The following is a 27,649-nucleotide window of genomic DNA, read 5'->3' as shown; positions in this document are numbered from 1 at the left end:
AAATGCTGCCCATCCCTGTACCATGTCCTCCCTGCTTCCCTCTCCATGCAGCCCTCGGCTGGGGGCTCACTGCAGCGGCCGTCCTGAGGGAAGCTGCCGTCTGTCCTACTGGGCATCCTGCCCGCCAGCACTGTTCTGAATCTGGAAAGAGCAGGGCCAGGCAGATGAACAAAATCCCTGAAGGGATGCTCAGAGGCACCAAACACCCAAGTGCACCCCCTTTCTGGCACCCTGGTGCGGCAAGTTCTGCATCCCGCCATCCTGCAGGTGGGAAGTCAGCTTCAGCAGGTCACTCGTTGTGCTCGCTGCCTGGCCTCGCCTGCCCCAGGAAACGGGTTGTTCTTTCATCACATTTCCACTAAGATTTGTGATTCACAGGCAGTCATGGCCAGTCTCTGAGAGCTGGCCAGCCCAAAAGCCACTGCCAGCAGTGCTGGGGAAGAGCACTGCCAGCGACCAGCCAGAACACAGATACAATACACCAGCTGCCAAGGAGCACTTGCAGCAGGGCAAATCAACGCTGTAGCATAACAAACCTCTGGTCCAAAACATCAACAAAAGCTCTTTGTAAAGATTAGCTCCTCTTGGCACCCCACATGGGGACTGCACCAAGCCAGGTAGAAAAAGCAAGTGAATGCCCGCAGCTGTAGGCGGACGCCAAGGTGGTAACATGCTGTGCTCTGCCTGCCTGGAAGGTTGCCGCTTCCCTCCTCCATCCCTGGGGGAGATTTGTACCATGACTTGCATGGTACAGTCAACCGCTGGGAAGCAAAATCAGCAACCGGCGGCAAGAGTCACCATGGCATGGTGGGAGAAAGCCACATCCTTCCTGCGTGTGTCCGTGCCGGGACAAATACACAGTTAACTTCATCCTTTCTTTCTCCTTCCCATGTCCGTCTGCAGTCACAGCCCTTTGCTCCCCAGCAGCAGCTGCCTTTCGGGGCAGGGAGTCCATCGGGAGAGGCTGACATGCTGACACCACAAACCCATCCCACAAACCTCAACACCAGTCACCAGGTGATGCCAGCACTAGCCAGTAGTGCACACACCGAGCACAAGGGGCTGCACCACGTTTTGCCAGCCCAAACACTGTTTCCCAAAGCACCGTGGTGGGAAATGCCAGAATTCCCCAGCCCACCCCAAAAACGTCTTCAAGTACACCTTGGGACCTCCTTGTACATCCCCGTGGAGGGCTGCACCTGGCAGCCTGGGATGGGGAGCAGCTGGAGCACAGCACTGCTCCTCACCCTCCTGCCAGGCACTGTGGCCAAGGGAGGCTCTTGTTCCCCTTCCCCTAGTCTTTGGGGTTTTTCTTGGCTGTGTTTAGCTCTGCCTCCCAGGGCAGCTCCTCCCTGCTGAGAGCCCAGACAGTTCGCAGCAGGGCTCAGCCTCTTACAGCACCCACCAAGAGCCAGAGAGCAGCACAGGGACCAGCGACTCCCGCACCTGAAGCAGGGACGGGGAGATGGCACCTGGTCACCTCTCCCTTCTCCTCCCCTTGAGCCAGGCGTCTCCAGGGCCCTGCTTCTGGCCGCCTGGATGGGACAGGTCCAGGTCCTCACCAGCTCAGCCGAGCAGCACAAGTACCATTCCCTGGATGCAGCACGTGGGGCTCCATGTGCCCAAGCCAAGAGTTTGGCCCCTCCTAAGCCCAAGTGATGGTGATTTTGCTGGTGTTTCAGCCCGTGCTGGTGCTCTGACTCTAAGACAGGACTTGAAGGGCTTTGCCTGTTGGGTGAAGCCCAGCAAGAGCTCCTCCTGCTCTCTGCCCTGCTCCTGCCAAGCTCCCAGGCCTCCCCTGATGCTCAGAGGACAGGAGGGGACCTGTGCTTTTCCCAGGGTCTCCAAGCACCTGGGTCCAGAGCTATGCCAGGCACAGCTTGCTTTTCTTCCTCTAGCCCGGTGAGGTCTGGGGAAGGGCACTATGCTTCAACAGCGATGAAATACCCAGTGCCAAAGGACCTGCAGGGAGGGAGCGTCTCCCAGGCACTGGGGCAGAGGCACTGCATTCCCCGGGGACACCGAGCCACCAGACCCTGATGGGATGACACAGCCAGGCTGGAGGGGTGGAGGGGGTTGGGGACTTGGCTTACCTGCTGGTTTCATTCCTATTAGCACATCCAGGGGGGACCCAGGATTAACAGACCGTGGTCTCAGTCTGGTGGTAACAGAGCAGGATGGCGGGTGAGGAAGGGTCCCTGGCTGGGCGATGCAGCAGCTGTACCACATGCCGGGCTGCAGCCTGCAAAAGGATCTGTTGCTGTTTTAACTGTACTGTACCGGTCAGAAAGGACGCGGGACGGGTGCAGGGGCAGGTCTGCCAGCCAGGGAGGCATCTGTCACAGGGCAGGACCGGCAGAGCCCTTGGAAAGGGGAGCCTGGCAGGGCTGGCAGCACAGCACTGGTGCAAGGGAGAGAGCAAGAGCTGTGCCCAAAGGGGCCATGCTCACTTGGGGATCCATGCGGTTTCCCAGAGCAGCACTGCCAGCCAGTCACGGGGACACACGGCTGGTGGACAAGAGGCTTTGGTGTTGGCATTACTGCCTGGGACAGAGTGCCATGCCCAGGGGCTGGCTGGGCTGAGAAGGGTTCTTGCACTATTTAGACCACAAAAAACCCCAAACCAACCCCAAACTGGCTTTTGCTGCCTTCCTCCCTCCTGCTCCCTCTCCTAGGAAGAGGCTAAGGTCTCCTTCGCAGCCTCACTGAGGGTGAAGCAGGAACCATGCAGCGAGGAAAGAGAGGAGCTGTCATTACTAGAGGGCAAGTAATCATCCTCGATATAAGCATAGCACAAGGCAAGAGAAGAGGCAACAGAAACTGCTGGAAACAGACTGCCTGGAGGATAAGCCACAGCTCCATCGGTCCTATCTGAACCCAAGCAGAAGGAAGGAAATCCAGTCAGTGGAAGTGCAAACCCAGAAGCTCCCTGGCACAGGCTAAGAACAGAGCTTAAGAAGCACCAGCAGGCAGAAAGTTTCCATCACAACCCCGAAGGACAGCAGCACCAGCAGCAATGCTGCCACCAGAGAAGGGTTTCTCCACAGCCTGACAGATCAGGCATATCACCATCAGGACAGAGACAGACATGTGAGGCTGGGGACCACCTCCAGCACCATCCATAGGAGAGGTGGCAATCCTGGAGAGAAGATGGTTAGAGAGATGCTAGAGGGACAAACTGTGCCTGCAGGGAAAGACGACCGGTGTGGACGTGGCTCTGGCACTCCCCTGGGATTCAGGTTGGGGAGGAAGGAGCTCACACTTGGTGGAAACAAGAGAGAGGGAGGGAGGAAGGATGGAGAGGGAGGGGGCATCCCTGCCCCTCCACAAGGGCAAGTGCTGCTCTCAGGGGTCCTCAGGAGGCCTCCTGCTGTGCCAGATTTATGCAGCCGCAGAGCCTCGCTCAGTGCTGGCCCCTGTGCAGATAACAGGGAGGAAGCCCAAGCCCAGAGGGGAAGGATGGGGCAAGAGGCAGTGCCCACGTCAGGAGTGCAAGCTCCTAGAAACCAACAGAGACAGCTTCTACAGAGACAGACCCGACATCTCCCACTGCCCCACAGCAACCATGTTCGTGAGGTGCTGCTGCTGCCCTTCCATCCATCCTGTGGGAGGGGACACTGACAGGGTGCAGATGCCCCTGGGGACAGAGCAGCCCTCTCCACAGGGTGCCTTGCTGGGGCTCCAGGCTGCAGCAGGCTCCTGAGGGGCTGAGGTCTGCCCAGCGACGTGCGGTGCCTCCCCAGCCCCGCGCACAGGTGCCGCAGGGACTGAGCCCTTCCGCTCGGCCGAGCCAGGATAACACAACGAAACCTCTCCTGGGAGCTCCTGGCCCGGGGGCTTACCCCTGCTCCCTCCGATGCCCCACATCTTGTCACGGATCGCCTCCGCACACCTTGCCCGGGTGCCTCGCGTGCAGGCAGCGACGCTGACAATAGCCTGCGGCTGGGAAGGGGGGCTCGCAGGGTCTGCAGGCAGATCCTACTATCCAACAGCCACCTGTGTACGGCTTTCCCCCACGTACAACTGCCCCCGCCAGCCTCCCCTCCATGCACGGCTGCCCCTCTCCCCAGGAAAGCACAGTCAAAGAACGAAAAGCAGCCTAAAATCCATCAGGACAATTGGGCAGCTCTCCAAAGCCAGCAGCACCCCCTGCCCACCCAGCACCAGCAGGCTCAAACCTCAGCGATACAGCCCACGGCCGCCCAGCGCCAGCCTTCGACCGGGAGCCCAGGAAACCTGCAGCAGGCAGGGCAGGGAAATCCCATGCAGCAGCCGCTCACGGGGAGGACAGCCCAGGTTGAGGACAGACCTTTGTCTCTGCCTGCCTGTCTCGTTCGCTCACTGCCGGAGGAGGAAGAAGAGGGGGGCGGTGGGGGACAGCGAGCAAAGATAACACCCCTAGGAGGGATGTCACAGCCACGTTAATCACTTGGAATTCCAGCCAGCGCAGACCCGGGTGCCGCAAATATGGGCAGCAAATGGAGATGCTCAAAGCTCTGAAATAATTGGATCCTTTCACAAGAGCCGAGCCCAGAATCCAGCACAGGAATTCAGTCCCCGCTGGAAGTCGAGAGATCAAATACACCGAGAGGCAGGCGCAGCACAAGCAATCCTCAGCCACCACCGTATCCGGCTCCGCAGCCCCTGGCGCTGCTCTAATCTCAGGTGCCTTCTCAGCGGGAGCGAGGGCGAGGGAGGACCGCAGCGGAGAGCCCAAGCCCCCAGTGGAGCAGAGCTGAGGACCGGCCCCTTCCCATCCAACTTACTCCACTTGTGGCAAGGTGCAGAAACGCTGCCAATGCGAAAGAGGGTTTCGCGGAGGAAACCAGCGGCCTCGAAGCCCTGCTCGACCGGAGGAACGGCCCAAGGAAAGGAGACCCACGAAGCTGCCAGCTGGCCTCCACAGCCCCACGAAGGAGATGCCTGGCCCAGCAGGCTTGCCAGCCCGCATCACGTTCCCGGCGAGATGCACACACGGCACATGTAGGCTCCTGCTCGGCGCCTCAACGGCAATGAAAAGGCACGGAGGCTTCTGCCAGAAAACAAAGACGCAGCGGCAGAGCTGGGGGTGGGGAAAACTCTCCGCTGCCCAAGAGGATCCCTGCAGAGGCAGCAAGATGCTGCTGGGCTCCACCGTGGCTACTCACCCCCGCGAGCCCGAGGTGGCACCCACTCGCCTGGCGCAGGGAGTCCTGAGGGTGGGCCAGCCCCCGCTCCCCTCCCTGAGGCAGCGCCGGCTGGGAAGTGCTGGAGGACGCAAGCCAGGCCCAGGACAACAGCTGGCCACAAGGGGAAAATTCCTCCGGGCTGGCTCTGCTTCGTAAAAAGCTGCGTCTTTTCACCTCGGGGTAGCTGCTGCGCGCCACTGCTTCCCGGGGGAAGGCGCAGCCAGCGCTGTGCCTGCGAGTTTTGCCACCAGGGCAATCTGCAGAGCCCGGCAGCGTTGACCTTGCAGCGGCACAGCAGCCTTGGCAGTCACCCTGGGGCAACAAAGGAAGTGCCCGCAGCAAAAGCAAGCCCCTGGCCTCCCAGGTACAGGGACATGTTGGCCAGCTCCCTTCCAGTCCTCCTGTCCCTCTCCAGGGGCATGACCCAAAGGACGGGGACCTCGGCCACTGGATGACCATGCAGACTGGCTGTTCCACTCCAGACCTCGGTGCCAACCGCAACCGATGGAAAATTTTCCACCATGGGTGATTACAAAGTCATGTGCCTGTGCAGCCGGTCGCAGGATGGCCACAAGAAGGCAAATGGGGCCTGGCAGAGGGGCAGGGACCACTTCTGCTCTGTGCTTGCATGACACCTAGGGTCTTTGGCCGTGACCAGGGCATCAATGCACTGCCATGTTTCAAGTTCAATACGAACATTTGTCCAAGGGAGGCATCCCCCAGGTCCAAGCAGGATTACACCCTCACCATACTAAGTGATGCACAAATGTTAGCATTAACAATCCTTTTTATCTGACGTCCCAAGAGGAAGAATGATGCCCTGGGGTTGGTGTCTGCATCAGAAGCCCTGGGAACCCCTATCCCAACCCATTTAACTCAACCCCAATGGAAAGGCAATCACTTACTGGTAACTCCCATCCCATCAGCCCCCCGTCCCAGGCCGTGCACTGTGGAAAGTGTGATCTAACCGTGTGGCATGAACAGCTCAGCCCGCTCTCCATCGCTACAACCAGGGTACAGAAACACGACTCCTTGACAGGGAGCCCCGGGGCGGGGTGATGCTTTCTGAGGTGGGAGAAGACAGCACGGCAGTCCGTGGGTGATGGGACCCCTTTTGCTCCCACCTCTGCTGTCTGCACTCTTTTCCCTTTAGCCACCCCGCATACAGCTGCAGCCTCCTTACTGAGCCAGCTCCTTCTGTACCCTGATACCCCGCAGCCATCCACACTGCCTGATCCCAGATGCAAAACCCTTCACCTTCCCCACATCCTTCACGCGACAGCCAGGCTCTGCATCCCCATAAGCGTGCTCCTCTTCACTCCCACCCCAGCCCCGTCCTCCTCCACCATCAGATGCTGCCCTGTTTACATGCACCCCCATGCATATTGCCAATGTACCCAGCTCTTTACCCGTGCTCTGTTGCCTCCTGATCACTGCAGCTTGTGCCGTAACAAGAGGTATTTAAAAGACATGGAGGCGTGGTGCTTAGGGACATGGTTTCGTGGTGGACTTGGCAGTGCTACGTTAACGGTTGGACTTGATGATCTTAAAGGTCTTTTCCAACCTAAACGATTCTATCATTTTATGTCTTTTAAATACTTTCAGGGATGGGGACTCAACCACTTCCCTGGGCAGCCTGTTCCAGTGCCTGACTTCCCTCTCAGTGATGAAATTTTACCAAATATCCAACCTAAACCTCCCCTGGCGCAGCTTGAGGCCGTTTCCTCTCGTCCCATCGCTTGTTACTTGGGAGAAGAGACCAACCCCCACCTCGCTACAGCCTCCTTTCAGGTAGTTGTAAAGAGCGATAAGGTCTCCCCTCAGCATCCTCTTCTCCAGGCTGAACAATCCCAGCTCCCTCAGCCGCTCCTCATAAGACTTGTGCTCCAGACCCTTCACCAACTTCGTTGCCCTTCTCTGGACACGCTCCAGCACCTCGATGTCCTTCTTGTAGTGAGGGGCCCAAAACTGAACACAGGACTCGAGGTGCGGCCTCACCAGTGCCAAGTACAGGGGGACGTTCACTTCCCAAGTCCTGCTGGCCACACTACTCCTGATACAGGCCAGGATGCCATTGGCCCTCTTGGCCACCTGAGCACACTGCTGGCTCATGTTCAGCTGGCTGTCGACCAACACACCCAGGTCCTTTTCTGCCAGGCAGCTCTCCATCCACTCCTCCCCAAGCCTGTAGTGTTGCATGGGGTTGTTGTGACCCAAGTGCAGGACCCAGCACTGAGCCTTGTTGAACCTCATACAGTTGGCCTTGGCCCAACGATCCAGCCTGTCCAGGTCCCTCTGCAGGGCCTTCCTACCCTCCAGCAGATCGACACTTCCACCCAACTTGGTGTTGTCTGCAAACTTACTGAGGGTGCCCTCGATCCCCTCATCCAGATCATCAGTGAAGATATTGAACAGGACCAGCCCCAGTACTGAGTCCTGGGGAACACCACTCGTGACCGGCCGCCAACTGGATTTGACTCCATTCACCACAACTCTTTCGGCCTGGCCGTCCAGCCAGTTTTTTACCCAGCAAAGACTATGCCTGTCCAAGCCATGAGCATCCAGTTTCTCCAGGAGAATGGTGTGGGAAATGGTGTCAAAGACTTTACTAAAGCCCAGGTAGACAACATCCACAGCCTCCCCCTCATCCACCAAGCAGGTCACCTTGTCACAGAAGGAGATCAGGTTGGTCAAGCTGGACCTGCCTTTCATAAACCCATGCTGACTGGGCCCGATCCGTTAGTTGTCCTGCACGTGCCACATGATGGCACTCAAGATGATCTGCTCCATGACCTTCCCCAGCACCAAGGTCAGGCTGACAGGCCTGCAGTTCCCCGGATCCTCCTTCCAACCCTTCCTGTAGATGGGCGTCACATTTGCTAAGCTCTAGTCAACTGGGACCTCCGCGGTTGACCAGGACTGCTGATAAATGATGGGAAGTGGCTTGGTGAGCACCTCCGCCAGCTCCCTCAGTACCCTTGGGTGGATCCCATCCGGCCCCATAGAATTCTGTATGTCTACGTGGTGTAGCAGGTCACTAAGCATTTCCCCTTCAATTACAGGGGCTTCATTCTGCTCCCCATCCCTGTCTTCCAGCTCAGGGGGCTGGGTACCCAGAAAACAACTGTCTGACTATTAAAGACGGAGGCAAAGAAGGCATTAAGTACCTCAGCCCTTTCCTCATCCTTTGTCACTATGTGTCCCCCCACATCCAATAAAGGATGGAGATTCTCCTCAGCCCTCCTTTTGTTGCTAATGTATCTATAGAAACTTACACCAGTCTCTCCCCGTCCCCAGCTGTCATGCACCTACAGCCCTGCCAGCCCGAGCCTGCTCGCACACACACCGCTGACGAGTCCCCAACACCCATCTGGGACAGCCACAGCAACGTCACCTTTCCCCGCACACCTGAATGATCACCAGGGCACTGCAGAGCGGCGAAGAAGGTCCCAGGGATGCTGCATCACCCCAAGCAGCTCACAACACCGGCATCAAAGCTATGTGTGGGAAGCGGGAGCAGGCGAAGTACCTGTGGTGGGGAGAGCAGCAAGGATTGTGCATGCAGCGTTTACCCCGTGGGAACTGCCCGTCCCCACCGCAATGCTCTTGCGATACACTTCCTTTTACCGTAAGAGCCCTCCAAGGGAGGTGCTTGGGCACAGGCACGCAGGCCTCCGGCTGGGTGTTACCAAGCTGCAGCCTGCAGATAAGGCTGCAGCAGCTGTGGGGACATTCAGCATCTTTTCCACTCCCCGTGCTAGACATCTACATGGCACAGGGGGAGGAGATACCACACACACACACATATATGGCTATGCACACCCACCCAACTCACCCCTTTCCAGCAGCGATTTAGAAAGTCTCAAGTCTATCGCAGGCCAGAGCGGTGGCACAAGCTGGGCAGGGATTCGGGCCGTAAGGGTGAGGCTTTGTCCATCTTTGATTGCAACGAGCTGGACACATCCAGGGCTACTGCAAGGAAGGAGGATTTCCACCATGAATTCAACGTCCTGTGCTTTGTCAGAGAAAAGAAAGTGGGGGTAGGAGGGACTGGCATGTCCAACTGCAGGCATACCAATACGCAGGGCAGCAGGAGGCACAGCCCAGCTCCTATTTCACCCCGTGAAACTGGCAAACCTGGTCCACGCACCCCAAACCACCTGTGGGTCCCATCGACAGCAGAGTCCTCTGCCCTCCCAGCAGAGCCCATCCACTACTCCCTCTAGCAGGACCGGGCTCCTGCAGGGCTGCCAGGGCTCTGAGCAATGCACATGGCCGGGGATGCCCTTGGGATGGAAGGGGGAATCCACCTGGCACCTGGATGTTGCATGGAGATGGAGGAAGCCAAGGCTGAACTGGTGCTTCACATCAGGAGGAGGCCAGAGAGGACCTGCCCTTGGGGCTATCTGGCAGGTGCAGCCTGCAGGGACTACACGGCACTGGGGCACCGGGATATCAGCATCCTCCGTCCTCACAGAAGTGATAGTGAACAGGGATGGGCTCAAGACGCAGCTGCATCCCCAGACAACCCTCATCTGCAGGACATGAGCCCCCACGTCAGTCTCTGCAAGACGCAAAGGCCCCCAGGCAAACTCTGCTTGCTGCCACTGTTGCACCCTGTGTTTTGCTGTGCTGCTTCTGTGGGAACACACAAAGCTCAGAGACCTCAGATACCAGCTGAACTATGGCAACTGGATTCAAAACACCTTCAACCCTGGTAGCAGCTGTGCCGCTGGGGACACAGATTTCCCCCGAGACCTGACCCTCCGAGGGAGACAGAGCCCACGAAAGACCTGAGAGCTCTCCATGGTCTACTAGGAACCAGTCTGTCCCGTACAGCTGGGCACGGACCCCAGAGGCCTCTTGGCTCAGACCACGAGACCTTGCTGCTCTCGATGCGTGCGGGTGTTGTAACAGGGATACCCAAGTAACACAAGAGTGCCCAGAGCGGTACTGAGTAACGAGCAGGCTGACAAGGAAGGGAGAGCACACTGGGCTCTGAGGAAGATGGGAGCCCAGCATCAACAAGCCCAAGGGAAAGGCTGAGAGGAGCAACTTGAGAAGGGATCTGGAGACTAACACAGGCTCATGGGAATGTCCTAGATCTTGAAAATGCATATAAAAGCACGGGGAGCCTGTACATCCTCCCAGCCTCTGCCAGACGGGGAGGCAGACATAGCTACCACTGCAGGCCAGCTCTGCCCCGACGCCATTGCTACATGCAGCCCCCTTTGCCCAGGACGAACTGGTTCCTGGTAGTCCGTGGGGAGTTCTTGGGTCTCTTATGGCTCTGTCTCCCTAGGAGGGTCAGGTCCTGGGGGACATCTGTGTCCCCAGCGGCACGGCTGCTAGCAGGGTTGAAGGTGTTTTGGACCCAGTTTTGGACCCAGTTGTCTTTGCCCCCTTAATGAACCAGAGTTCATTACTCTTACAGACGGGATGGGGAAAACACTAAACACCCTTTGAGCACTTACACACCATACACGGGCTTCTGCAGCATCAGGCACCAGGGTCAAAGCTCGGATACACAATAAATCGCAGAGCAAAGTTGTTTCTGAAGACAAGGCTGATAAGGCTGCCAGCTGCCAGCCTTGCAGAAGTACAGGATCAGGAAAAGAACAGCCATAAGAATAACAGGCTGGCAAAGAAACAGAAAATACTGGAGTAAGTAATTCTTTCCAGACAGTTCTTTGGGCTCATCTCAGCCTCCATCTGCTCCCTATCTGCTTGGGACGGTCAGGCAGCTGGAGCCTTTAAAAAGGCTACTGGTGACCTCCCCCACAATCGCCACTGTCTCTGGGACAGGCACCATGGGGAAGACAAACCTGGAGCCCTTCCAGCAGAAGGGCTGGGGGCCAGCGTCCTCCCCAGCCCCCCAACAACGCCAGCAGCCTGCTACAGACCACAGCTCTGCACTGCCAGCAGAGCAGGGCGGATGGTCTACCATCCCGTGCTTTACTGCCGACCAGCTTTTTGTGTTCGTGCAGGGAGGGAATAATGTGGACCTCTGGAGAGATGGCTAAGATAGGTGGGGGCAAAGCAATGAGCTAGGCAATGCTGTTAAGGCAGTGTCTCCATCCCCCAGCACTGCTAATACCATACGGATGCAGTGAACCAAGCCAGGACAAGGGGGTGGACAGAACAACCCCCTGAGCCCTCCATTTGCCTACAAGCCTGTCAGTCCAACAGGCCACAAGCTGCTGCCATTGTCAAGCACCCCGAGAGGTGAAGAACTGGGGAATGATGATGGGAAGGGACCTCCGGCGGTTTCGGTCCAATCCTGCTCACAGCAGGGCCAACGTCGAGCAGGTTGCTCAGGGCTTGCCCCTGCGAAGGGCTGAAGGTCTCCAAATGTGGAGACTGCCCCCCTTCTCTGGGCCGTGCTCCAGAGTCTAACTGTCCTTGTGGGGAAATATTTTTCCTAATATCTAATTGGAATTTCCCTTGGGTGCCATTGCTTCTCATCCTGTCCCTGGGTACTTCCCAGGAGAGCCTGCCTACAGTTTCTCTCCAAAACCACAGCTGCCGGCAGCGGTGAGAGCCCCCTTCACTGCCTTCCCTTTCCCAGGCTGCACAAACCCACCGCTCTCAGCCTCTGCCCCCGATGTGCTGCAGCACACCAGCAGCCCCACAGTGGGACCAGAGCTCCAGGGCATCTCTGGAGAGTGCTGGAGGCCATTAGTCTCAATCCTGCCCAGCCAAGGGTGCCAACAGGGAGGACAAGAGGTACTGGCGGCCAGCCTTGAGCAGCAGACACCTGCACACCTTGAAGGTATTGGAAAAAGAGACTCACCTCAACACTGAGACCAGTGGGCGTTGTTTTCATTCAAGTATTAGATCCTTGTTCTGCTTGGAAGCAAGTACCTGTGTCAGTGCCTGTGGCAAAACACCTAGGCTATCCCGAGCTGGGAGTCCCAAGTACCTGCTCCAAGAAGTTTGGCCCTAAATACAGAGACCTTTGGCTTCACCGCTGTGGCACTGATAGCAGGCCTACCTCCATCACACCCACGGGGACCTGCCCTCAGGAGTGAGGAGCAGGACCTCCAGGAGTCAAACTCAGCAGAGACCAGCTGGGCTAGATGGAGACTCGACAGCCCAAAGCAGGTCTGTGGATGCGGGAAGCAGCCATCCACGACCCCCCCTGGACCCCCCAGGGTCTACAGCAGAGCCCAGGTCACGCAAAGGATGTCAGAGCCAACAACCAACCATGCCCCCAGATCTGCCGCGCACCATCCCCATCCCAGGTCTCCCCCCACGCTGCGTCCACTCAATCCAGAGCTATCTGTTTATCCACCTCTGCTCCAGCAGGGATCATTCATTTTTCCATCCTCTTCCCGCTCTCTCAGAGCAGATGGGAAGGTTACCGGGCAGGATCTGACCCTGAAAGAGACCTGCTCAGCTTGCCCAGGGCTGCCTGCATGGGGACAGGGATCCACCCCATGCACCGGAGGCTGGGATACCTGGTCACTGCACTGCTCCCTTGCGGCGCTCGTCTTTGGTCCCTCCTGGGAAAGCCTTGGCACCGAGGATGCCCCAGGCCCCTCCAGTAGAGCAACGTACCCACGGCTGGAGGAGACACGGGCAGAGTATGGCTTCGGCACGTGGCTGAGCTGGATCCAGGCCCATTCCCAAGCCACAGGCACTGCTTCCACCTGCTAAGCCCTGCGGCTTTCCCAGCTCTCCTCCGGCACTCTCATCCCATCCCCCGAGGGACCCGGCATGGGCTGCCAGGCCCTTGGGCTCCCTTAAAGCCCAGCCCTGGGAGAGCACCTGCCCTCTGCTTCCCGCTGACTCATTCCCCTGTGATTCACCCCCTCCTCCTGCCTGACTCACCCATTTCTGCCACAGCCCCGTGCACACACACACGCGTGTGTCTGTGCAACCCAGCCGCAGTTGTCGGGGCAATGGCACAAACTCTGCAAGGCAGCAAACCGGACAGGGAGCCAAGCAGGGCTGTGCCAGAGCCCTCGGCTCCCGCAGCACCCAGCGGCAGGAGAGGCAGAAATGACGCCGCTGGCTCAAGTCCATGGCAGGGAGACGGGGCGGAAAGGCAGGCCGGGAGCACTGCTGTGTGCCAGCGCTGCCGAGATAAGGAGCGATGCTGGGGGAGGGCTTCCTCCGGGCTCCAAGGCTGCCTTCCAGGCAAACCCGTTCGCTTTATCAGCCCTCTGGCAGCCTGACCCCACCGCTGGCTGTGGGAGGGTTACCCAGCACTGCCGCAGCTCAGATCCACAGGCAAGTGGTCTGCCAACTAACCTGCCTTTGGGTACAGCCAAATATACCCTTCCCAGGCTGTGCCCCTTCCCAGTTTGACTCTCCAGGGTGAAGAGCGTCCTGGGAGGCAGAAAGGGATTTCTTCTAAGCACGCAGCATCAGCTAGTGCCACTGCCCATGCAGGGCCCACAGGCTTGGCCAGTTCCTAAATCTGGACCTACAAGGCCCGCACACAATGCTACGCACAGATGTCCTCTGCAGGCTGCTTCTCTGGCTAGCAATGCCCCTAATGCTAAGGGGTGAACCTCAAACAGGCTTCGCCTTTCCCTTCACCTCTCCCCCAGCATCACCCTTCCGAGGGCCCTCCGGCTAACCTCAGCCTCCTTCTCGGGGCGGACCAGAGCAGAGAGAGGCGACAAGAGTAAGACCGCACATCGCAGCTGTGCCGGAGCTCAGCGAGAGCTGCGGTACACACCTCCCAGCCGGCGAGCGGCTCTGCGTACCAGAGCACATCCATCTGCGTCAAGGAGCACACGAGAGCGCCGGCGCACGCGGAAGACGCCGGTCTGTGCAGCACAGCCGGTCACGGACCTGCGCCTCTGCCTGTCGTAGCTGGAGGATCCATTTCCCATTGACTACAGGAGAAAATTACTGGCTCTTTCACTCTTTCCACTCCACATCCCACGGGTCAGAGTCACGCTGACAAGGGGCTCTGGCCCCTTCCACCGAGGAGCGCTTGGCCAGCTGCAGCATCTTGCCCACAGCCACAGGCAGGTTGCTCAGGACAAGACTTGCTGGTGCTGCAATAGAACAAGTCGGTCAAGCATCACGTCTCCAGCAGGGTCACACAGCCCAGCTGGGTCAGGAGGCCCTGCCACCCTGGAATTAAGGCCAGACTAAACCATCCTTTGGCTGGGGAGAGAGGGACAATGTTCTGGGCTGGGATGTCACGGATTTAATAGGGACAAAGAATGATTTTCTGCCAAAACTCAGGACTGTATGTCAGAGCTGCTGGTTCTCCCCAGATTTTTACACTCCTGATTCTCACCATGTACACACAAGAGCCTTTCTCCCTTCTCAGGGCAAAGAAAACCAAGTTTTCTTTGTCACACAGGGTCCCACGGGCACCAGCAGCTTGCCCTGCGTGCCACCCCTCCTCTCATCAGGATGCTCCAGTCGCCAGGGTCCCTTCCAGGGAAGCAGGGAGGGAGATCCATAGTGCTCAACGCGTCTCATCAGCGAGGCCAGAGGCAGAGCCAACACCGTGGTCACGGTGTCACCGAGGTCACAGCGCTGGGCAAGCACCTGAGCAAAACTCAGCAGCCAGCAGCAGGACAGGCCCAGCAACTTAAAGGCACGTGCTTAAATCAGCCTGTCACCACTGAAAACATGAGTTTCCTTACAAGCTCTGGGAGCCCTGAGAGAGCAGCTACAACCTACACGAGCTCTTAGGCAAGAACAGCTCCCTGCCGTAGCCCCCAGGCAGAGGGGAAGCCAAGGCATATGCCTCACAACCAGTTAGAGCAGCCGGGGACTGCTCCGATTTGAGCCAGACCATAACGATTCCCTGACAGCCCCCCATTTGTGTAACAGAGGGCTGTAACAGAGGGCTAACACCCCATCTGCAACACCCCCTCCAGCCAGGCTGGCAGGGGAAGAGCAGAGAGGAGACAGCCAAGCTGCTCTTGCTTGTGACCACGCCAAGGGGATCCCTTGCACCTGCCTTGTGTTCCCCTTCTGCAGCCCAGGTGGCTAAGAAGAGTGGCAGAGTGTCCCTCCAAAGCACAGTGACAAGACCTTGCTGCCTTCAAATAGCACGTTTCAGCTCAGCAAGCTGGGAACTGTCAGCAGAGGGGTGCCAGTTTGTTCACCCACCTTTATGTCAGCGGCTTGCTTCTGCAGCACAGGCGATGCCAGAGGGCGGGATGAGAAGAGAGGATTTGGGGCAATGACAGGTGGAGAAGTTCAGGCTTTCTCAATGTGGATGCTGAGCAGCAAGAAGTACACAAAGTTGGTGCTTCTGCTGAAACAGTCACTGGTTACAAGGACAGACACACAGAGCACGACTCTGAGAACAGGCCACCTACCAAGGTGAACAGAGGACATTAGCACTTCCAGGAGCCCCGAACTGAGCCTTTCATTTCTGGGTTCTCCTTCTCACAGCAGCTCTGATCTCCCTACAGTTCTCCCTTCACGGGAGAAAAAGTAGAGCAGCAGTACTCCCTTCCCTTGAGAAAGTAGAGCAGCCTCCCGGTTGCACCACTTAGGTGGTGGCTGTAGTGACCCTCATGGAGTATTCCCTGGGACCAGCTCTCTTCACCTACACAGAGACCAAGAAAGCAGCAGCTTTTTGTTCCAAAAGTCACATCCAAGGTCATCTGATCCAACATAAAGACCAGATGTGGAATTTCTTTAAATGAAAGCTTAGATGGGGGGCATGCCTGTGCCAGGGGGTGAAGCTGAATGGCCAAGTGCCTGCTAACCCAGCCTGAAAGTTTTAAGGACTAAACCGCCTTTTCTGGTCGGTAACACCAATCCAAGTTTGCTAAAATTGGAAATCCCACTGTGTGGTTCGCAGCTGGCACTCACCCCTCCTGCAAGCTGGAGACCCCTATTGTCTCGGCGGCCCTGATCAGCCCCCCGCCGGTGGCAAGGGGATGCTCCTATTGACTCAGCACATCCTGCAGCCCTCCGTACACGTCCTGGGTGGGCTGGCTGGCTGGCTTACACTGTCCGAATCTCAGGATGGAAACTAGCTGTGCCCTCTTTCTACCTTGCTGTGGGAAGGGAAACAGAGGTTTCTGCCATCCATCCCTTCCCTGGCTTCTTTTGCTGGCCTGTCTGGTGCTCTGCCCTATGGGGCACCCTGAGCAGACAACATGAAGCAAAGGGGCTAGGAAGGCAGCTAGACTTGGGCTTTCCTGCTTAACTACACATGAAAAATCCAGTTTTAGCCTGGGCAGGCATTTAAAAGCCAACTTCCCTCTTCTGTCAAGGCAAAATGTGTCCGCAGGCACCCGGGACTGTCTCCTCTTCTGCATTTTGGAGAGATCCTCCCTTGCAGGCATTGCCTTTTACCCTCTGCAGCCTTCTGCTCAGAGCAGGTTGGAGAGGCCCAAGTGCTTCTTATACCAGCAATGCTGAAAATTCAGGTGCCATGTGTGGGGGCAGCTGCAAATGTAATATGGGGGGGAAAACCAAAACCAAACCACCCAAAAATCCCAAGCCAGAAGGCCTGCATAAAGCCTACAGTCCTGGCCTCCTGGCTCTCAGCCTTGTGTTTAACACTCATTCATCTCGGGATACAGTTCCAGTTTTCACTCTGGCCTTAAAGCTCCCCACGAAGTTGCTCTCACTGACCCTCACAATTTCTTTTCTCTCTGCCCTGCTTCCAGCAGGGACCTCAACTGCTGCTGCCTCCCAGCAAAAGGGTCTCCACGACCTTTGTAATTCAACACACTGGGAAAGGCTCAATCCATCCCCTCTATTCCTAGCCCAACACAGACCTTAAAAGCCCTCTTTGTTCCTGCTACAAACCCTACCCCACAACCGCTTAACCCTTTAGGGCACTGCCTCAAATAAAGAGTGCTTCACAGAAGCAAGGCAGGTTGCAGCATCCACGGGAAGCTGGACCTACCGTCCACCTACAGAAGAGCTGTGCTGACAATCTGCTGGTGGCTTGCAGGACACATCGGATAGACACAACGGGGCAGGGGGAGGAGATGTCTCTGTTCATCCTCATCAGCAGCACAAACTACTACCAAGATGGGCATGTGGGGACCCTGTGCCACACACTGATGCAGTGACATGGGCATGGGCTGGGCTCACAAGTCTATAGTCTCCTGGTTTTGCTCTGCCTGCCCTCAGTTCAGCAGGTTTATTACAAAACATGCTCCATGCAGGCAGATTTGGGGCCGCAAGGAAGGAATAGGGGTGAGGAAGGAAGCAAGTGGGACCGGGCAGTCCCCTTGTCACTCCTGCAAGGACTCCTCTGCTCCTGCCCCCAGGGACAGCCATCGCACCATGCCCAGGTGCAAAGCAGAGACAGCGAGGGATGCCATACCGTCACCTCTGCAGCCTGCACATAGGCAAGAGCGCAGTGACAGCCCTCCCGATTCTTGCCTTGTCTGAGATAAGCTCAGACCCACGTCCCAAGCAGCAGCCCATAAATCACACGTTAGAGGAAGCAGTGCCACGGGACTGTCTGTAATCATACGCCCTGCACAAGGGAATGCAGAGGGGATGGAAGGTGCAGCCAGCCCTCCCTGCCCTAGCCCTCCCTGGCACAGGAGAAGGCAGTATGGAGCAAGAGATGCTTTGTGGCACCCAAAAATGGCAGCTCTGCAGCTGGGATGGAACAGATCTGCCCTGCAGCACCCCAAAACACCAGCTCCATGGTAGACAGAGCAAGCTTGTGCCACTGCACCCCAAAACACCACCTCTGCAGACAGGATGGGGTAGGGCCACCTTGCAGCACCCCAAAATGCCATTTCCTACCAGCTGCTGTAACTTCCCCTCTGCCCCTTTCTGGCCGCGCTCCGCCCCTCCCTGCTCCCCAGGCCACAGGGAAACTGAGTCACGGCGTGCCATCCCTGCCCCGGGGAAGGGGAGCGGGTGGGCAGCCCCCACCACTGCGCGGGCAGCAGGGCAAGGTTGGTACCGACACCTCTGAAAACCCCAGCGATGGGGAGAGATAAAGATACCCACAAGTCCTGCACTGAGCAGCTATCCGAATTACAAGTCTCCTCTGCTCCCACCTCTCTTGAAGCAGAAGTTGGCCCTGCTCTGCTGGTGGACTTACGGACTGCGTGGGCTACATCTGCCCCACAGACCGACCCACATTCTCGCGGGCACCAGAGGGGATGGGGATGTGCAGGGCTCTGCACCAGATGCACGTCACTTAGCGTGGCCCAGAAAAGAAAGGTAATGCCACACAGGACCAAAACAAACAAAAAAAATTAACAACCCAGATACAGCATTATAAATCAGAAGAGTGCCCTGGCTCCCAAAAAGCTGGTAGCGGACTGGATGTTTCCTTGAAAGCAGATCATTGCATTCTTTACTTTGAAAGATTCATGCATCTGAGTAAAGACTTGGATTCTCCAGTCCAGCTCTAGGAGCTGACAGGTTTCCAGGTACTGCCCTCAGCCTCTGTTTTCACCACACCCCTCCAAAAACCCTTTGGGGCCCTGCTCCCCAATTAAGCCTTCCCAGGACCAGGTCAGATATCTCACTAATGTTATTGAAGTTACAGTTTCTGCATTTCTCAAGATCTCCATGAGATTAAGAGCCCAGCATTGTCCAGTTCAACTGGGCCACTGAATGGGAAAGCAGAGCTCAAGTCGCAGAAAATGCACAGCTACTATGCACTGCCCATCTGCAAATCTCCTGGCATCTTTCCCCAGGCTGAGGGTCTCTTGGTTGCCTCACTCCACCTTCCTGGGGACGCTGAAAACAGACCCTTTCACCCCTGCCCAGGGAAGCCTGTTCAGGTGGTATTTGCTGCTATTGTCATGCAAAGCACAACATTACTGCCAATATGCTTGCCCCAGCTCTATCTCCCAGAACAACATAACAGTAGATTAAACTCATTATGCCCTATCACTTTATGGCACAATCTTTTCATTTCTCTATTAACACACATCTGAGACGTATTGAGCTGCAGGCAGGCTCACTCCAAAGGACATTCCCTGCTCTTTCCTCACAAGGATTTGCACAAGCAATACCTTTTCTTTTTGGTAGCAAAAAAAGCCGAAACCAAACCAACAACACCACCAAAAAAACAAACAAACAAACAAAAAAAACCCACTCCAAAAAAAACCACTAGGACGTTCACTTAGGGACAGAATTTGACTTTTCATTCCAGACCACCACTTTGGTCAGACCTTTCCCAGGCTCTGGAGGGCAACATTCTCACTGCTGCTCACACTGGTGCAGCTCCATCAGCAGCATCTGGAGTGCTGTAGTAAGAAAGTTTTCAAGGAGTGTGAGATGCCTTTTCCTTCCCAAAAGCGACTAGCACACAAACACAGGCGTTTCCTGGTAAACTGCTCCTCCTTGCTTCCAGCCTCTGCTACAGGGCCGGCCTCTGATAGCAGCCTTCCTCCGGATGCACCGCTGCGTTTTGCTCCGTTACTCTTAACAGTATGATATTGTAGGGAAACGGAATTAAACGGAGCTGTAATCTATAATAAATCATTCCTACTGAGCTGCCAGGGAGATAGCTGCACAGGAGAAAAGAGAGGAGCTGTAAGTCTGTTTCCTCAACAAATCTCAGCCATGAGACAGCCCTTTGGTTACAGGGAACAGGCACAGCAGCAAGAGGAGCACTTTCAGGGCAGCAGACCGATGCCACCGATTTTTGTGTTCTCTCTCTCCGGATTTATCACATGGCCAAGACAGATCATTGCAAATACCCCAAGATCCCAGACTGTCAGCCCAGGGGAGAGAGAGTTTGGCAGAGCAGACCCAGACAAAAAGCCTGAGAATATTCTAGTTCCTCAAAAACTGCTCATATTTTTAGCCATTGCTGCCCCTAGAAGATGAATTGAAAGCAAAGCTCAGACCTGCTACTTGATGCCGTAACTGCTTTATTTAGCTGGCAGCCACAGCACAGAGGTCCTTGAGAGTTCCCCTCTTTGTCCACCGCTGGCCCAGCTATGCTAATCTCATCAGTAATGCAAACACTGGTATAGAAAGGACTCGAGTGACTCTGCTAACCTGTCTACGCTATGCTCTCTCCGCACAGCTACAGCACTGCTGAATGGCAGCAAGAAAACCCCAGTGCACAGAGCATTTTCCCCAGGTCTAATATGAGCAAAGAGTTGGCTCTTGCAAGCTATTCTTTATGCATCTTCCAGACAAGGCAATCTGTACAGCACTGCTGGGCTCGACTGTCTTCTCACAATTTAGCAAATGCAGGTAGAAACACCCACCGAGTCAAAGTTTCCTCTTGGTCCCAATGATCCATCATCTCTCTGCTGAAATCCCCAGCGCACTCTCTGCAGCAGCAGCATTAAGGTTGCTCCTGATGTCCAAAAGGACACCGGCCATTTTTTCAGAGTGACACTGCTCAGGATGGTGTTCCCATCTGACTGCTAGCAGGTATGCATGTCCCGGACTTGCCTAAGCGCAGCAGCACGTAACCCACAAAGTACTTTCCGAACTTCAACACTGCAGCTCAGCCAGGAGGAAATCTCTTTTGGCTGCCTCTCCCTAAATGCTTATTCCAGTACTGCCTGTCTTAACTCCTCCCCAAATCAGGAGCCGAGTATGTGACCCCACTGCCTTTGGGCTTTTCTGACCCTTTGTGCTGTGCTTAAAAACACATAGTATGAACAGGCAAGACAGAAAAGGAGGGAGCAGTGATTTCAAAGATGGCATGGTTATAACTCATCAGATCACAGCGCCCAGGAGCTCGAGTCTTGGACAAGGATCTCGGCACATGAGACGCTGTACAAATGGCAAAAGAGAAAACACCATCTCCCTTAGGAACTGGCAATTCGCACCCCAAAACACACACATAACCTTATCTGCTGGGCTCTGCATCCACCCCACGGTATTTCATAGCACATCTTGGGGCCTCAGTTCGGAGAAAAGATCAGAAACAACAGGCTGTGACAGTGGGGTCAGAGGGAACTACAGTTTGGCTCAATGGATTCTGACCATGCTCTGCCATCATCCGTACCCGTAACATATTGTAACGCCAGTTCTCACACCAAGTGCTGAAGGTCACATACCCGAAGAACAGTGCTCGAGCTGCTGAGCTGAAATCGCCTTCAGTGTCAGGTACCAGTGTCCCAGCTTCCTCCGTGGGAAGGAAGCTCCAGCCGTCTGTGCAAAGCAAGCTGTTCCCCTCCGAAAAGGGAAGGAGCCTGTTGGAAGCGGGAGGGAGGAAGCACGCCGCTGTCTGCCGCAAGCAGGTTGCCCAGAGCCTCCATGCTCCAGCTGCCACCTCCTGGTTTGCTCTCCCTTGGCAACACCAGGGTCTGGAGTCCAGGGGACATTTTACAAACAAGTCTAGCCTATTTGGGAGTTTTAAGATGATTGGAACTGTAGCACTGGACAGCGCTGGGCAGTCTATACAGATCTTATAATCACCCTAAATTGGAGACGGACACTATGGCAGATTGGAAATGGCAAAATGGTTTTCAGGGGAATTCCTGTGGCTTTGTACCCTGGTTCAGAGCTGGAAGGAGCAGTCAGAGATCAGGATCATGACATTTGTGAGCACAAGGCCATTTGGGCAGCTCACAGGCAGGCATCCTTTCCCCCTCAGTTTTGCCTGAACATCCTAGTCCCAGACAAACTCTGGCCACAGGCACCACAGCAGTGCGTGCCACCCCATGGCAACCCCGCACGTCTGCCCTCAGAGCATCCTCCGAAGGTGGGGCAGGATCCTTCCCTTCTCGTCTGGGCTGGGTGCAGAGCTGCGGGCAGGGCGTTGTAGCTCACTGTGAGCACTGACCTTTGAGAGGTGTAATGAGAGAGGTTTACAGCTCACACAGCCATCCGTGTCGAGACGGGCAAGCTGTGCTTGCTGCCAGCCGGTCCCTTCCCCCTGGCTCGCATCCAGGGCTTTAGGCACATCACGGATGACAGGTCAGGTCTCAGTCACACTCACGTTACGGCCAGGCTGGAGCTGGCTTCCTGACCTGTTCTCTCTGTGCAGCAAGGGGCACGATGTTCCCTGCTTCCTTCAGCAACAGGAGCCAGCTCTCTACCAGGATCTGGCAAGGCGTCTGCCCAAAGGCAGCTTCAGAAACATTTAACTCCCCCTTTACCTGCTGCAGAAGATGGTCTCGGACTGTATCAGAGGGCTCACTAGATTGTCTGCTCTCCATCAGAGCACAGATACACTGGAGCAAGGCAAACTGGCTGCAAGAGGTGGCCAGCATGGTACAAGGCCAGGTATCCTTGGAAGATGCTGGCATGGCTGGAGCCACTTACATTGATTAACTGAGGATGAACAAGGCCAGCAGACTCATAGAATAGTTTGGGTTGGAAGGGACTTTTAAAGGTCATCCAGTCCAACCCCCTACAATGAGCAGCAACATCTTCAACTGGATCAGGTTGCTCAGAGCCCTGTCCAACCTGACCTTGAATGTTTCCAGGGATGGGGCATCTACCACCTCTCTGGGCAACCTGTTCCAGTGTTTCACCACCCTCATCGTGAAAAATGTCTTCCTTATATCTAGTCTGAATCTACCCTCTTGTAGTTTAAAACCATTACCCCTTGTCCTATTGCAACAGGGCCTATTAAAAAGTCCACCACCATCTTTCTTATAAGCTCCCTTTAAGTACTGAAAGGCCACAATAAGGTCTCCCCGCAGCCTTCTTTTCTCCAGGCTGAACAATCCCAACTTTCTCAGCCTGTCCTCATAGCAGAGGTGCTCTGTCCCTCTGATCATTTTTGTGGCCCTCCTCTGGACCCACTCTAATTTGCTTTCCTCTGCGGTTCAGTGAGAGGTCTCAGGAAACTGGCTTCTTTCTGGCTGGCCTGCTCTACAACTCAAGGCTTCAAACAGAACAGGTCTGCAAACAGGAGCTGCCTGCCCATTCCCCAGCGAGGGGTGAAAGAGGGGAGAAGATGGACAAAACCCCCCTGGCCACCCACCCTGAGGCTGCTGCCCGAGGAGAAGGGCTCCAGACACCAGACTGTCATGCAGGAGCCCAGTGGTGCTGAGCCCATGGCACAGCTGGGATGGGGCTGCATCAAAGGCTGCGGCAGGCTGCACGTTTGCCCTGGCTGCTCCTCCACCTTGCGCTGCGGTGCAGCGATACTGCCAGCAGTGAGTTGCCATAGCAATCCCCCCAAGCATGCCCTCCCTGCCTCCCTCCTTTGTCTCTGCTCCCCCAAGCCTTGCTGTCCCCTCCCTGCTACCCCACACATAAAACCCGCTGCACAACACCCAAAAGCCTCAACATGCTGCTAAAGGGCTGTTCATCACCCCGAGGAAGGACAGGGGGCAGAGGTGGAAGCCCACCCCACAAGCCGCCATCCCCACCCGCTGCACGGGCAAGGTGCCTACCCCACACCCGGGTGTATCACACCCCACCATGCTCGGAGACATAGGAGAGTCAGGCGGCCAGACCTGAGGTGCAGAGGCCTCTCCAGCTGCACCCCATATTGTGCTGTGGCAGGCAGGGATGCTTCAACATCACTGCCTGTCCCACACTGCCTGCTCCACGGTGGTGACACGCAGCCCCTGCCCAGCCCAGCCCAACACAGCTGCCTGCAGCTCAGAAAGCCCCATGAGCTCTTTCTACCTTGTGACAGCACCAGGTTTGATGGAAATGAGGGTCCCAGACTCTTCTCGCTGCAGCCTGGCAGGCACCTCCTACATCTCTGTGCTCTAGTCCCAGCCCATTTCCACTTCAGGCAGTTCTGTTCTGCTGCACCGAACCTCGCTGTGGCGTGAACCGGAGACGGGATCCTGCTTCGCTTCCTGTCCTAAAACTGTTGTTTACTGTTGCTACGTGCTGCTAAACAGTTACCCAACCCGGCGTGAGAGCAGAGCTCCTCTCCCTTTCACCTCTCCCACAAGATGCGAGGGGATCACAGGCACAAGATGTGAGGGGAAGACAAAGGACAATGCTGAACCACACTCAGGTGTGATACCTGCCAATGTCTTTCAAAGAACAAATTTAATGGCTGAACAGAATGGATTAAAAAAAGAAAAAAAAAAGACCTTCTAAAAGCTCTGCTTCCCTCTCCATTCTGCCCTTCCCCAGATCTAGTAGGGCCCACCACAACTGGTTGCATCACTTGAGGGTTATAGCAGAAGCTAGCGAAGCCTCGGTCCTGATCCAGGATGAGTCAAGGAGCCCAGGAGACCGTGCAACTTCCTTCTGATACCATCAACCATGTCTTACACAGGCTAAAAATAAAGATGGGCCAAAAAATGCAGAGCCATGTCTTGCCTCAACACGAAACTTAGCAAAGCTCAGCGCTAAGCTCAGCGCTGATGAAAAATCACCTGAGCAGATGGAAACCAAAAAGTGCAGAGAGGCCAAAAGTCTTGGGTGTACAAACAAGGGAGAGGCTGGGAAGCCTCACCCTGTGCTGGGCTGGAGCATGGCGGTGACAAATGCCAAGCAGCCATCCAGCCGTACAGAGACGTCCAGAGCTGGGCTCTCGTCTCACTCGGCTGTGAGCTTTGGAGTATTTCCACACCCAGAGGCTTTGTGGAAGGCTGTTTCCTGCATCACGTGCACCCACCTGAGACAATAGGAACCGACTGGTGCAAACAGGAGGGATGCTGCATTTTTGGCAGGGAAAGGCTGGAAAGCTGCAGCCCAGTTTCCACTGTGCAATGCTTGGGCACCCACAAAGCAAGGTCCAAAGGGTGCTTGGCACTAGGGCTATAAAAAGGGGTCACACATATATCTGATATGGCTTAGACACTTTAGGTAAGTGAGGAATTCAAAGTTCTTCCTAATCCCTGGGACGCTATGCCCCGGCAAAACCTTCGCACATGAGGATATGGGACTCTCACATAGCTCTTAGTAGGGAGCTGCAGGATTGCACACAAATAGGAGCTCAGAGGGACACCAGCAATGTTCAGAGACCTAAAATTAGCCTCAGCAGATGATTCTCTGCTCCATTCTTGGGAGCAGCGAGAACCGAACAAGGATCCAGCTGTCCCAACACTCCCATGAACAGGATCTTTGAATGCCCAACCTACTTGGAACAGAGATGGTAGGGCAAAGAGGGGATTCCTCGCATAACTCCAGTGCTAATACTCACGAGGCACCCAGGGCCCCATCTCTGAAGGGGGGCAGCATTTTCTTGAGGTTTCCAGTGGAAAGAAGACCTACTCCTAAATCAGCTGGTCAGACCAAGGGGCAATGGCAGCCTACACACGTTAAGAGCAGGCCGAAGGACATTAGGCTGACCACTTTCTGTTGAAGATATAAGCTCCACTTTGCCCGGTCTTTGAGTTTGCCAGCAAAGCAGTCCATCCCAACAGAGGCACTGCAAGTCTGTCCAAGGGTCTGCAAGCCCTATCGGCTTCCAGATTACTGCCAGCTGCCTGAAACTGAACTAACATGGTTAATTCAGCCCAAATATATAACACCTGGGTTAGGCATGAGAGAGAAGAGGTTGAAAGCAGAGAGAAGAGGCTCATGCTATGACCAAGTAACAGGAGAGGCTGCTGCATTACACATATATGGGAGATTTGCTGTCCCTGGAGGTATCATGTTATTTGGTCAGCAAGGTGGGGGGTGGGGGAGGGAGGGGGGAAGAAAAGTGTATCCGACATGGTAAGCTTTTTGTTCAAATGCCTGTTGTCAAAAGACAGGGGAGCCCTGAGAGGATGCTGTGAGCTTGGTGGGCTGGGATCTGCAAGCAGCTCCAGCAGAACCAAGGGCAAACCTTTTCTCTGGTCTTAGCCGCATAACGTGTCTCTTTTCCATCACTAAGAGAGATATAAGATCCCAGCATGGAGCAGGTATTAGTGATTGCAACAACTCTGCTGGATAATGGGGCTGCTCTGCTGCCACTGCGTTGTGTTGTTGGGAATCTGCAGCACACAGCACTGACATGAGCGAAGGACTTCTTCCTTCCTTCCTTTTAACTTCCCAGGTAAATCTACCCCTGCCGCACTCGCTGTGGGTACCACGTCAGCATCAGGCTGAAGGACGAGATGGCCTGAGGCCCAGTCTCCAGCTGTCTCTGGACTGGCCCCAACTTCCCTGGCAGACACTTCAGAGGAAGAGCCACACAGCCTGGGCAGCCACGCATCCTGAACAGCGGCTTCCCCATATAACCTCTCTTGGCCAAATTGTACCTGAGCAGTGGGGTGAGAGAAGGGCTCTGTCTCCCTGGAGGCACAGTGCTGATGAGAGCTCCCTTCCTGGTATGAGCACACCCAGGGCGGGCACTGCTGGATCCCCTGCAGGCACGCAAGCATCCAGGCATAGGGACGGGAAGCCCACAGCCATCTCAGCCTGCTCCAGGCTGGTTACCTTAGAGCAGTGAGGGCCTGACCTTCACATTTCTTGACAGTGGCCATACAGAGTCTCAGCTCTGTTTGTTCAGGCAAAAGACAGCAAGCAGCAGAGACCAGCAGCTGGGAAACGCTCCCAATTCCATACTGCTGGTACACAGAAGGATGAGTGCAGCAAGCAGGACAGGCTGCAAGTTCCCAGGGGCTTAAAACACACTACCCTTGAGCTCCTGACAACTGTGTGCAGGGTTCAACGGTCTTAACAGCACCGGTGGTACACATCCAGGCTGCCTTCACCACACTGCCAGCAAGGTGGGAGGCAGGAGCACCCAGCAAGCCTGGGCGGTGGGAGCACCTCACCTGGCTGACGCCTACCCTATGGAGCGGTCCCTTACGGGCCAAGGGGAGGAAAGCACAGGGTTCCCTTGCTTCTTCACGTAGCCCTGGTGAAGGAAGAGAAAGCGGTGATGATTGAACGGGTGCTAACCTTGGTGTAGGGCTGAAGCAGACAGGAAAGGCAGCTCTCAGCTGTCAGCACCCGCAGTGTGGTCTTGGGGTTGCTTGTTCCAGCTGTCTTGGGTGACCTGGAAAGACAAGTGCACACACGTTCAGCTCAGCTGGGAAATACCCTGCCCACCCAAGAAGACCTTCTGAACACTGGGCGGGCAGTAATTGCCCATCCAAGCCAAGCGAGTTAGTGGCCTATGCACAGAAGCAAGAGACCCCGAGCACCCCAGCACCTCAAAGATCCCACCGTATCTTTTACCAGTGCTGAGGCCGCCCCTCCAGCTGCAGCCCTGACTCCCTCCTGGGGTTCCAGTTATCACCCCAGTTCCCCTTGTGACTGCGGGTGGGTGCACAGTTGGTCCCCCAGAGAGGGCTGCTAAGGTCACTGCCACTGTCCCCCTTCCCCGGATTTCAGTGCGAAGTTGCTCCACCACACAGGCTTTGCTGGTACTCGAGTGGGTGCACTGGCATATGGCTTACCTGCAAGAACAGGCTTTGGCCGTGGTCCCCACAGGCCACCTGCTAAACCACCCCATGGGGACGTGAAGCCAGGGCAGGGAGGGCCAAACTCCGCTGCAGGGAGACACCGCTCCCAACAACCCAAACAGACCAAGCCAAATCCAACACTGCAGCGTTTCCCAGGCTACATTGAAGGGGGAAAGCGACAACTGCTTAATAGAAATCTCCGAGAGGCCTGCCAACACCATCACAAAGACGTTTAAGACTCCTCCCCGGACTCTCAGGGCTCTAATTACAGACTACTGCAGATCGCACTGTGTGGGCACTAGGTCCTGATGCCCAGCAGGT

At 55.9% G+C, this 27,649-nt stretch overlaps 1 protein-coding gene across 19 annotated transcripts in view; it reads right to left on the bottom strand.

The window, feature by feature from the left end:
- ATOSB (atos homolog B) overlaps nt 1-27,649 on the bottom strand; it is a 40,955-nt gene that overhangs the window by 8,781 nt on the left and 4,525 nt on the right. For 3 of the 19 annotated variants that reach the window (XM_087777709.1, XM_087777713.1, XM_087777710.1), the window contains exons 2-5: nt 26,823-26,919; nt 9,004-9,140; nt 8,577-8,697; nt 2,094-2,242 (exon numbers count right to left, since the gene is read on the bottom strand). The gene's annotated coding sequence lies outside the window, so the exon portion shown is untranslated. Of the gene's footprint in view, nt 1-2,093; nt 2,243-8,562; nt 8,771-9,003; nt 9,141-10,642; nt 10,807-11,961; nt 12,735-13,001; nt 13,172-15,257; nt 15,403-26,822; nt 26,920-27,649 lie in introns of those variants that run through there. The other 16 variants (XM_087777715.1, XM_087777719.1, XM_087777718.1 and 13 more) reach the window with 16 other exon arrangements.

This window comes from Nipponia nippon, unplaced genomic scaffold (assembly GCF_047370975.1).
Source record: "Nipponia nippon isolate SJK-2023a ecotype South Korea unplaced genomic scaffold, ASM4737097v1 scaffold_40, whole genome shotgun sequence".
Taxonomy (NCBI): domain Eukaryota; kingdom Metazoa; phylum Chordata; class Aves; order Pelecaniformes; family Threskiornithidae; genus Nipponia; species Nipponia nippon.
This window is presented reverse-complemented; position numbering and strand designations above follow the sequence as displayed.